The 10175-nt window shown below is 41.3% G+C and overlaps 3 non-coding genes across 3 annotated transcripts; 2 read left to right on the top strand and 1 right to left on the bottom strand.

The window, feature by feature from the left end:
* Positions 1-6699: 6699 nt before the first annotated feature.
* TRNAE-CUC (transfer RNA glutamic acid (anticodon CUC)) lies at positions 6700-6771 on the top strand. Its single transcript has one exon. It is a non-coding gene; the product is annotated as a tRNA-Glu (tRNA).
* A 303-nt stretch (positions 6772-7074) lies between these two features.
* On the top strand, positions 7075-7146 carry TRNAE-CUC (transfer RNA glutamic acid (anticodon CUC)). Its single transcript has one exon. It is a non-coding gene; the product is annotated as a tRNA-Glu (tRNA).
* Positions 7147-8659: 1513 nt separating this feature from the next.
* On the bottom strand, positions 8660-8731 carry TRNAH-GUG (transfer RNA histidin (anticodon GUG)). Its single transcript has one exon. It is a non-coding gene; the product is annotated as a tRNA-His (tRNA).
* Positions 8732-10175: the final 1444 nt, after the last annotated feature.

Here is a 10175-nt window from a genome sequence, read left to right as displayed (position 1 = left end):
ATAGGGCCCAGCACTGATCCCGTTGTGGGGGATAAAAGTTTACCATCACTTTAAACCTCTGTAAATTGTAAGTCAACTTTTGAATGGAGGGGGGTAGTATACCCCTACCTACCCCCCTCCATTCAAAAGTTGAGACCCCCAATGAGACAGCAGTTCCGATATCCCTCGTTTTTTTATTCTGTGTTTCTCTTGAGACTGTATCTCCCTTTTCCTTCTTAGCATACTAAACTTGTGTTGAGGAATTCTTCACCACATTCGTATGAATAATTTGTTTATTGTAATCAATTATTATATTATTAGTAATAAAAAGAAGTGATACTTTTCTTGTAATCAATGAATATACTATAACACAAGATGGAGCTGTTATTCCATTACAAAATTATATACCAAGTTATGATAAATGTATTGCTTATAATTAATTTTCTCACATGAGTGACAAGGTTGATGATATTCAATAGAAGATTAAAATTATAATCTTGAAACACAACTAACACATATTCCCTATCTCATGATAAAAAGAACTGATTTTGAGGCTAATAAAAACATAATTTATGCTTACCTGATAAATTTATTTCTCTTGTAGTGTAGTCAGTCCACGGGTCATCCATTACTTATGGGATTATATCTCTTCCCAACAGGAAGTTGCAAGAGGATCACCCAAGCAGAGCTGCTATATAGCTCCTCCCCTCACATGTCATATCCAGTCATTCGACCGAAACAAGACGAGAAAGGAGAAACCATAGGGTGCAGTGGTGACTGGAGTTTAATTAAAATTTAGGTCTGCCTTAAAAGACAGGGCGGGCCGTGGACTGACTACACTACAAGAGAAATAAATTTATCAGGTAAGCATAAATTATGTTTTCTCTTGTTAAGTGTAGTCAGTCCACGGGTCATCCATTACTTATGGGATACCAATACCAAAGCTAAAGTACACGGATGATGGGAGGGACAAGGCAGGAACTTTAAACGGAAGGAACCACTGCCTGAAGCACCTTTCTCCCAAAAATAGCCTCCGAAGAAGCAAAAGTGTCAAATTTGTAAAATTTTGAAAAAGTGTGAAGTGAAGACCAAGTTGCAGCCTTGCAAATCTGTTCAGCAGAGGCCTCATTTTTAAAGGCCCAGGTGGAAGCCACAGCTCTAGTGGAATGAGCTGTAATTCTTTCAGGAGGCTGCTGTCCAGCAGTCTCATAGGCTAAACGTATTATGCTACGAAGTCAAAAGGAGAGAGAGGTAGCCGAAGCCTTTTGACCTCTCCTCTGTCCAGAGTAAACGACAAACAGGGAAGAAGTTTGACGAAAATCCTTAGTTGCTTGCAAATAGAACTTCAGGGCACGGACTACGTCCAGATTATGCAAAAGTCGTTCCTTCTTCGAAGAAGGATTAGGGCATAGAAATGGAACAACAATCTCTTGATTGATATTCCTGTAAGAAACTACCTTAGGTAAAAACCCAGGTTTAGTACGCAGAACTACCTTGTCTGAATGAAAAATCAGATAAGGAGAATCACAGTGTAGGGCAGATAACTCAGAGACTCTTCGAGCCGAGGAAATAGCCATCAAAAACAGAACTTTGCAAGATAACAGCTTAATATCAATGGAATGGAGGGGTTCAAACGGAACACCTTGAAGAACTTTAAGAACTAAGTTTAAGCTCCACGGCGGAGCAACAGTCTTAAACACAGGCTTAATCCTAGCCAAAGCCTGACAAAAAGCCTGAACGTCTGGGACATCTGCCAGACGTTTTTGTAACAGAATAGACAGAGCAGAAATCTGTCCCTTTAATGAACTAGCAGATAAACCCTTTTCTTAACCCTCTTGTAGAAAAGACAAAATCCTAGGAATCCTAACTTTACTCCATGAGTAACTCTTGGATTCACACCAATATAAGTATTTACGCCATATTTTATGGTAAATTTTTCTGGTAACAGGTTTCCGAGCCTGTATTAAGGTATCAATAACTGACTCCGAGAAGCCACGCTTTGATAGAATCAAGCGTTCAATCTCCATGCAGTCAGCCTCAGAGAAATTAGATCTGGATGGTTGAAAGGACCCTGAATTAGAAGGTCCTGTCTCAGAGGTAGAGACCATGGTGGACAGGACGACATGCCCACTAGATCTGCATACCAGGTCCTGCGTGGCCACGCAGGTGCTATCAGAATCACTGATGCTCTCTCCTGTTTGATCTTGGCAATCAGCCGAGGAAGCAGCGGAAATGGTGGAAACACATAAGCCATGTTGAAAACCCAAGGGGCTGCTAGAGCATCTATCAGCGCCGCTCCCGGGTCCCTGGACCTGGATCCGTAGCAAGGAAGTTTAGCATTCTGTCGAGAAGCCATGAGATCCAGTTCCGGTTTGCCCCAACGATGAATTAGTTGAGCGAAGACCTCCGGATGAAGTTCCCACTCCCCCGGATGAAAAGTCTGGCGACTTAGGAAGTCCGCCTCCCAGTTCTCCACGCCTGGGATATAGATCGCTGACAGGTGGCAAGAGTTGGACTCTGCCCAGCGAATTATCTTTGATACTTCCAACATCGCTAGGGAACTCCTGGTTCCCCCTTGATGGTTGATGTAAGCCACAGTCGTGATATTGTCCGACTGAAATCTGATGAACCTCAGTGTTGCCAACTGAGGCCAAGCTAGAAGAGCATTGAATATCGCTCTTAATTCCAGAATATTTATTGGGAGGAGTTTCTCCTCCTGAGTCCACGATCCCTGAGCCTTCAGGGAGTTCCAGACTGCGCCCCAACCTAGAAGGCTGGCATCTGTTGTTACAATCGTCCAATCTGGCCTGCGAAAGGTCATCCCTTTGGACAGATGGAGTCGAGAAAGCCACCAGAGAAGAGAATCCCTGGTCTCTTGATCCAGATTTATTAGAGGGGACAAATCTGAGTAATCCCCATTCCACTGACTGAGCATGCATAATTGCAGCGGTCTGAGATGCAGGCGCGCAAATGGTACTATGTCCATTGCTGCTACCATTAAGCCGATTACTTCCATGCACTGGGCTACTGACGGGTGTGGAATGGAATGAAGGGCACGGCAAGCATTTAGAAGTTTTGATAACCTGGCCTCCGTCAGGTAAATTTTCATCTCTACAGAATCTATAAGAGTCCCTAAGAAGGGAACCCTTGTGAGTGGTAATAGAGAACTCTTTTCCACGTTCACCTTCCACCCATGCGACCTCAGAAATGCCAGAACTATCTCTGTATGAGACTTGGCAATTTGAAAACTTGACGCTTGTATCAGAATGTCGTCTAGGTACGGAGCCACCGCTATGCCTCGCGGTCTTAGTACCGCCAGAAGTGAGCCCAGAACCTTTGTAAAGATTCTTGGGGCCGTAGCTAACCCGAAGGGAAGAGCTACAAACTGGTAATGCCTGTCTAGGAAGGCAAATCTTAGATACCGATAATGATCCTTGTGAATCGGTATGTGAAGGTAGGCATCCTTTAAGTCCACTGTGGTCATGTACTGACCCTCTTGGATCATGGGTAGGATGGTTCGAATAGTTTCCATTTTGAATGATGGAACTCTTAGGAACTTGTTTTGGATCTTTAAGTCCAAGATTGGTCTGAAGCTTCCCTCTTTCTTGGGAACCACAAACAGATTTGTATAAAATCCTTGCCCTTGTTCCGTCCGCGGAACTGGGTGGATCACCCCCATTAATAAGAGGTCTTGTACACAGCGTATAAACGCCTCTTTCTTTATTTGGTTTGCTGATAACCTTGAAAGATGAAATCTCCCTTGTGGAGGAGAAACTTTGAAGTCCAGAAGATATCCCTGAGATATGATCTCCAACGCCCAGGGATCCTGGACATCTCTTGCCCAAGCTTGGGCGAAGAGAGAAAGTCTGCCCCCCACTAGATCCGTTTTCGGACAGGGGGCCCTCACTTCATGCTGTCTTAGGGGCAGCAGCAGGTTTTCTGGCCTGCTTGCCCTTGTTCCAGGACTGGTTGCTTTTCCAACCCTGTCTGTAACGAGTAGCAGTCCCTTCCTGTTTTGGAGCGGAGGAAGTTGATGCTGCTCCTGCCTTGAAATTACGAAAGGCACGAAAATTAGACTGTTTGGCCTTTGATTTGGCCCTGTCCTGAGGAAGGGAGTGACCCTTACCTCCAGTTATGTCAGCAATAATTTCTTTCAAGCCGGGCCCGAATAAGGTTTGCCCTTTGAAAGGAATATTAAGCAATTTAGATTTAGAAGTTACATCTGCTGACCAGGATTTAAGCCATAGCGCTCTGCACGCCTGGATGGCGAATCCGGAGTTCTTAGCCGTTAGTTTGGTTAAATGCACCACGGCATCCGAAACAAATGCATTAGCTAGCTTAAGGGCTTTAAGCTTGTTCATAATCTCATCCAATGGTGCTGTGCGAATAGCCTCTTCCAGAGACTCAAACCAGAATGCTGCCGCAGCAGTGACGGGCGCAATGCATGCAAGGGGCTGTAATATAAAACCTTGTTGAACAAACATTTTCTTAAGGTAACCTTCTAATTTTTTATCCATTGGATCTGAGAAAGCACAACTATCCTCCACCGGGATAGTGGTACGCTTGGCTAAAGTAGAAACTGCTTCCTCCACCTTAGGGACCGTCTGCCATAAGTCTCGTGTGGTGGCATCTATTGGGAACATTTTTCTAAATATCGGAGGAGGGGAAAAAGGCACACCGGGTCTATCCCACTCCTTGCTAATAATCTCTGTAAGCCTTTTAGGTATAGGAAAAACGTCAGTACACACCGGTACCCGCATAGTATTTATCCAGCCTACATAATTTCTCTGGGATTGCCACCGTGTCGCAATCATTCAGAGCCGCTAACACCTCCCCTAGCAATACACGGAGGTTCTCAAGCTTAAATTTAAAATTTGAAATTTCTGAATCCGGTCTCCCCGGATCAGATCCGTCACCCACAGAATGAAGCTCTCCGTCCTCATGTTCTGCAAATTGTGACGCAGTATCGGACATGGCTCTCGTGTAATCGGCACGCTCTGTCCTAAACCCAGAGCTATCGCGCTTGCCTCTTAACTCAGGCAAATTAGATAATACTTCTTTCATAACATTAGCCATATCATGCAAAGTGATTTGTAAGGGCCTTGATGTACTTGGCGCCACAATCTCACGCACCTCCTGAGCGGGAGGCGAAGGTACTGACACGTGAGGAGAGTTAGTCGGCATAACTTCCCCCTCAATGTCTGGTGATAATTTCTTTACCGGTAAAGACTGACTTTTATTTAAAGTAACATCAATACAATTGGTACACAAATTTCTATTGGGCTCCACATTGGCTTTTAAACATAATGAACAAGTAGATTCATCTGTATCAGACATGTTTAAACAGACTAGCAATGAAGACTAGCAAGCTTGGAAAAAATCTTTCAGTGAATTTACAAGCAATAGAAAAAACGCAGCAGCGCTTTTAAAAACACAAAAAAAACTGTCACAGTTGAAATAACAATGAACTAATTCAGTTATAGCCAACAATTTTAACAGTAAATGTATGAATTTAGCAGAGGATTGCACCCACTAGCAAACGGATGATTAACCCCTCAATACCCACAACCGGATAATCAATTTTAGATTTAACGTCTTTCTCACAGTCAAACACACTGTCACAGGTCTGCTGTGACTGATTACCTCCCTCAAAAATGAATTTTGAAGACCCCTGAGCTCTCTGGAGACGTCCTGGATCAAGGAGGAAAAAGCAGGAAGACTGTGCTAGAATTTAATCTGCGCAACAAGGTGCTAAAAAAAGGCCCCTCCCACCCATATTACAACAGTGGGAGACCTGTTACAACAGTTTCTATGCAGAAATAAACGTTAGCCATGTGGAAAAAATCATGCCCAAAAAGATTTATCACCAAAGTACCTCACAAAATGAATAACATGCCAGTAAACGTTTTAAAAAACAACTTTTCCAGTGTTATGCAAAGTTATCACTAAGCCTGCTACCAGTCGCTTCTACTGCAGTTAAGGCTTATACATTTATTTCAGTATTAACAGTATTTTCTCAGTCAAATTCTAGTCCCTAGAAAATAACTCAACTGCGCATACATTTAACAGCCTGATACCAGTCGCTACTACTGCATTAAAGGCTGTACTTACATCATATGGGTAACAGCAGTGTTTTCTTAGTCAATTCCATTCCTAGAAAATATTATACTGCACATACCTCATTTGCGGGGGACCCCGCATGCTATTCCCTTTTCTGAAGTTACCCCTCCTCAGAATGTGCGAGAACAGCCAGTGGATCTTAGTTACGTCTGCTAAGATCATAGAAAACGCAGGCAGATTTTCTTCTTCTAAATACTGTCTGAGAGAAAAAACAGCACACTCCGGTGCCATTTTAAAATAATAAACTTTTGATTGAAGAATTAAGTAAAAAAACTCCTATCTCCTCTCACAACCTCCTTTGTTGAGACTTGCAAGAGAATGACTGGGTATGACATGTGAGGGGAGGAGCTATATAGCAGCTCTGCTTGGGTGATCCTCTTGCAACTTCCTGATCCTCTTGCAACTTCCTGTTGGGAAGAGATATAATCCCATAAGTAATGGATGACCCGTAGACTGACTACACTTAACAAGAGAAAATAGAAAAACTATGAATGCATTTAACTTCTAATGCCACAAGAATGTATTTGAATAAGGATACTATCCAAAGCATACATTAATTGCATACAGTGAACTGTATTGTTTTTTCAAATGTGTTGTAGTTCCCTGGTGGTCTAGTGGTTAGGATTCGGCGCTCTCACCGCCGCGGCCCGGGTTCGATTCCCGGTCAGGGAAACTAAATTTTATTGTTGATTAATGGTAATGACTAGGGTTCCCTATATTTGTAACACATATTAACAAAGAACTTGTCTTGACAAGTTTATTGTTTTCTTCTAACTGTATGCATCTGAGTAAGTGCTGGTTATCCGGTATAGTCAGTGTCATGAAAATTGTGTTTTGTATCACTTCACGGGGTTTTTTTAGTTTGACAAGTGTTGCACAATTCTCCTGTTTAATAAATCTATCTGAAAATTGTATTTTCCGAAACGGTATTTTTCATTATCTAAATTTGTACTTTTCAAGGGCATAGATAGTTCTTCCCTGGTGGTCTAGTGGTTAGGATTCGGCGCTCTCACCGCCGCGGCCCGGGTTCGATTCCCGGTCAGGGAAGTTACTTTTTACTCTGTAGATGATTATGTAAAATAATTTTTTTTTCTTAATAGACTATCTCTGAGATCTTATACAGGCAAAAAAATAAAATAGCTATGCTGATGACTAGGGTCCCCTATATTTGTAAGACATAATCAACCCTTGTACAGTCTTCTAAATTGTAATGTATGTGCTGAGCATAGTTTGTATTCTCTTTTTTTATTTGTTTTAATAAAGTATTCAAATATAACTAAGACATGTTTTCCCCAAAGAAATAATACGTAATCGTGTCTGCAGTGCTTTTTCTATTGTGTAAGCAGCAGATACCATTTATTTCTTAAGCAAATATTAAATGCTGCCTTTGTCACAACTGAAAAATAAAGCTCTGTGCACATAAGTCTGCTCGCTGCTTAATTTAAAGGTACATAATAAAAAGCCTCTTACTCCTTGATTATATTTATCTCTAAAAATAGTCTCTTTCACTGTTGATTCCAAACGCCCCTGAAATGAGCGTTTTTTTACTTTGATCCCGGTCCAGTCAGCATTTACTTGCTGATTAGACAGGGGAGTGTGCTCACACTGACAGACTTCCTCTTACAATATTGATTGTCAGCTAGCAGAGGCAATGGTATCACAAATATTGCCACCAACACATACAGAACAGCTTGCACAGACACAACAAACACAGCACTGACACAAAGTACCGCTCTGCATTTTTATTAGGATCAGTACACAAGTCTCCTACAGGTCTCCTTCACAATGCCCTGCTCGCTGCATGGGAAGCCGGCCCCTCCCTCATGCAGTTTTGTGTTCTCGCTCAATAGAAAGGAGTGGGTCACTGAGTGACGTGGTGCTTAATCTAATAAGAAACAAACTGTCTCCCCAGGTGTCAGTACAAAATGTATGACAGTATATAAGAAAAACTTTCTATCTTATCGAAAATAATTATAATGTGAAAATAATTTCTGTTTACTTGATCTCCCTCCTTTGCCCATCCGCCCCACTTGCAGTGGATATGGTTTCATCCATAAAGACAGGGCAGCGAAAGTGCAGGGAAAGATTAGGCAAAGAGAATTCTATTTAATCCTTCATATTGCAGAGTGCACAGTATGAGGGGCTGGCTATAAAAGGAAACGATGCAGGGCAATGTCCAAAGTACGGTTAAGCAGGCAGCCATGTGTAGTTGTTTACATTCCAATGCCACCTAAGAAGTATACGCTGGTCAGTTTCCACCACTGATGGGGCCCTGGGGGCAATATCCACCCTCCCCCCCTCTCAGTCCACCTCTGGTATAATGGGGAAGGATAAAAATACAATGTTCTAGCAAACAAAAGGAGGATAGCTTTTGTATTGCTGCGTAATTGACTGTGTGTGGGCATGATAAAGCCATTTACTTCACATGTAGTTTTCTATACTTGTTTACTGTGTTTTATGAATATATATTCGAAATGTAACTTTCAAAGATAGCATTCAAAAAAAAAAATATATATATGATTTATTCTTCAAAAAAGAAAATTTAAAAAAAAAAAAAAAGTGCCGTGACCCGGATTCGAACCGGGGTTGCTGCGGCCACAACGCAGAGTACTAACCACTATACGATCACGGCAGATGGAATATTATATGATGCTGTTACTTAAAGAGACAAATATGTGTATGAATGATGTAAATTACATTGCCTGACATTGCAGCAAATGAAATAGAGCACATAATTTTCTGCAGTCTGGGGTTTATACACATATAATTAATCAGGTCCATTAATTATGTAGGAAAACAGGGGCACCCTTACTTTAGTGATAAGAGAGAGTTTTTTCTTGTCAGTAGGATTCCCTTGTGTATATGTAGTATGGAGCATGTCTCAGCAGTTTACTTATGCATCAAAACAAATCAAAGGGATATGAACCCCAAAATAATTATTTTGTTACTCAGAGCAGACCATTTAAAAAAAAAGTTTCTAATTTACTTCTATTACCAAATTTGTTTCATTCCCATGATATTCTGTGTTGCAGAGGTTGAAGAGATAGTCGGCATCTGAAGCACTACATGGCAGGAAATAGTGCTGCCCTCTAGTGCTCTTGCATATGGATACCATTCTTGCAAATCTGCCGCCATTTAGTGTTCCAGAAATGGGCAGACTCCTAAGCTTACATCCCCGCTTTTAAACAAAAATACAAAAAATAAAGAAAAATTGATAATAGAAGTAAATTAGAAAGTTGTTTAAAATTGCATGCAAAATAAGCATTTTTGGTTTCATATCCCTTTAAGGCCTGCTAATGATCTCATCAAAATAATAATAAAATAATAACCTTATATTATTATTATTATTTCCAGACTATTAGCAGGCCTTAATTCGTTAATGATGCTTATGTAAATCATTGGTGTCAGTGGCAATATACCTTTTTTTCACAGGCAAATCTGATTCTGTCCCTCAATGCTGAACCCCATCAATGCAGGGAACCACACAACATAGAATCTTAAAGGGACAGTCTACACCAGAGTTTTTATTGTTTAAAAAAATAGATAATCCCTTTAATACCCATTCCCCAGTTTTGCATAACCAACATTGTTATACTAATATACTTTTTACCTCTGTGATTACCTTTTATCTTAGCCTCTGCAGGCTGCCCCTTATCTCAGTTCTTTTGACAGGCTTGCATTTTAGCCAATCAGTGCTGATTCATAGGTAACTCCACGAGCATGAGCACAATGTTATCTATATGGCGCACATGAACTAATGCCCTCTAGTTGTGAAAAACTGTTAAAATGCATTCAGATAAGAGGCGGCCTTCAATAGCTAAGAAATTAACATATGAGCCTGCCTAGGTTTAGCTTTCAACTAAGAACCAAGAGAACAAAGCAAAAATGATGATAAAAGTAAGTTGTTTAAGATTACATACCTTATCTGAATCATGAAAGTATATTTTGGACTAGACTGTCCCTTTAAGGGGCCAATGGAGATATGCTCCGTGCTGGAAACCACCAGCAAAGATCGCTGCGCTGTTAAATCTTCAGAGATTAATGGGAGATCCTCGCATTTCCTGCTGGATGCCCCA

This window comes from Bombina bombina, chromosome 6 (assembly GCF_027579735.1).
Source record: "Bombina bombina isolate aBomBom1 chromosome 6, aBomBom1.pri, whole genome shotgun sequence".
Taxonomy (NCBI): Eukaryota; Metazoa; Chordata; class Amphibia; order Anura; family Bombinatoridae; genus Bombina; species Bombina bombina.
The sequence above is the reverse complement of the archived record's forward strand: the minus strand, read 5'-3'. Positions and strand labels throughout refer to the sequence as shown.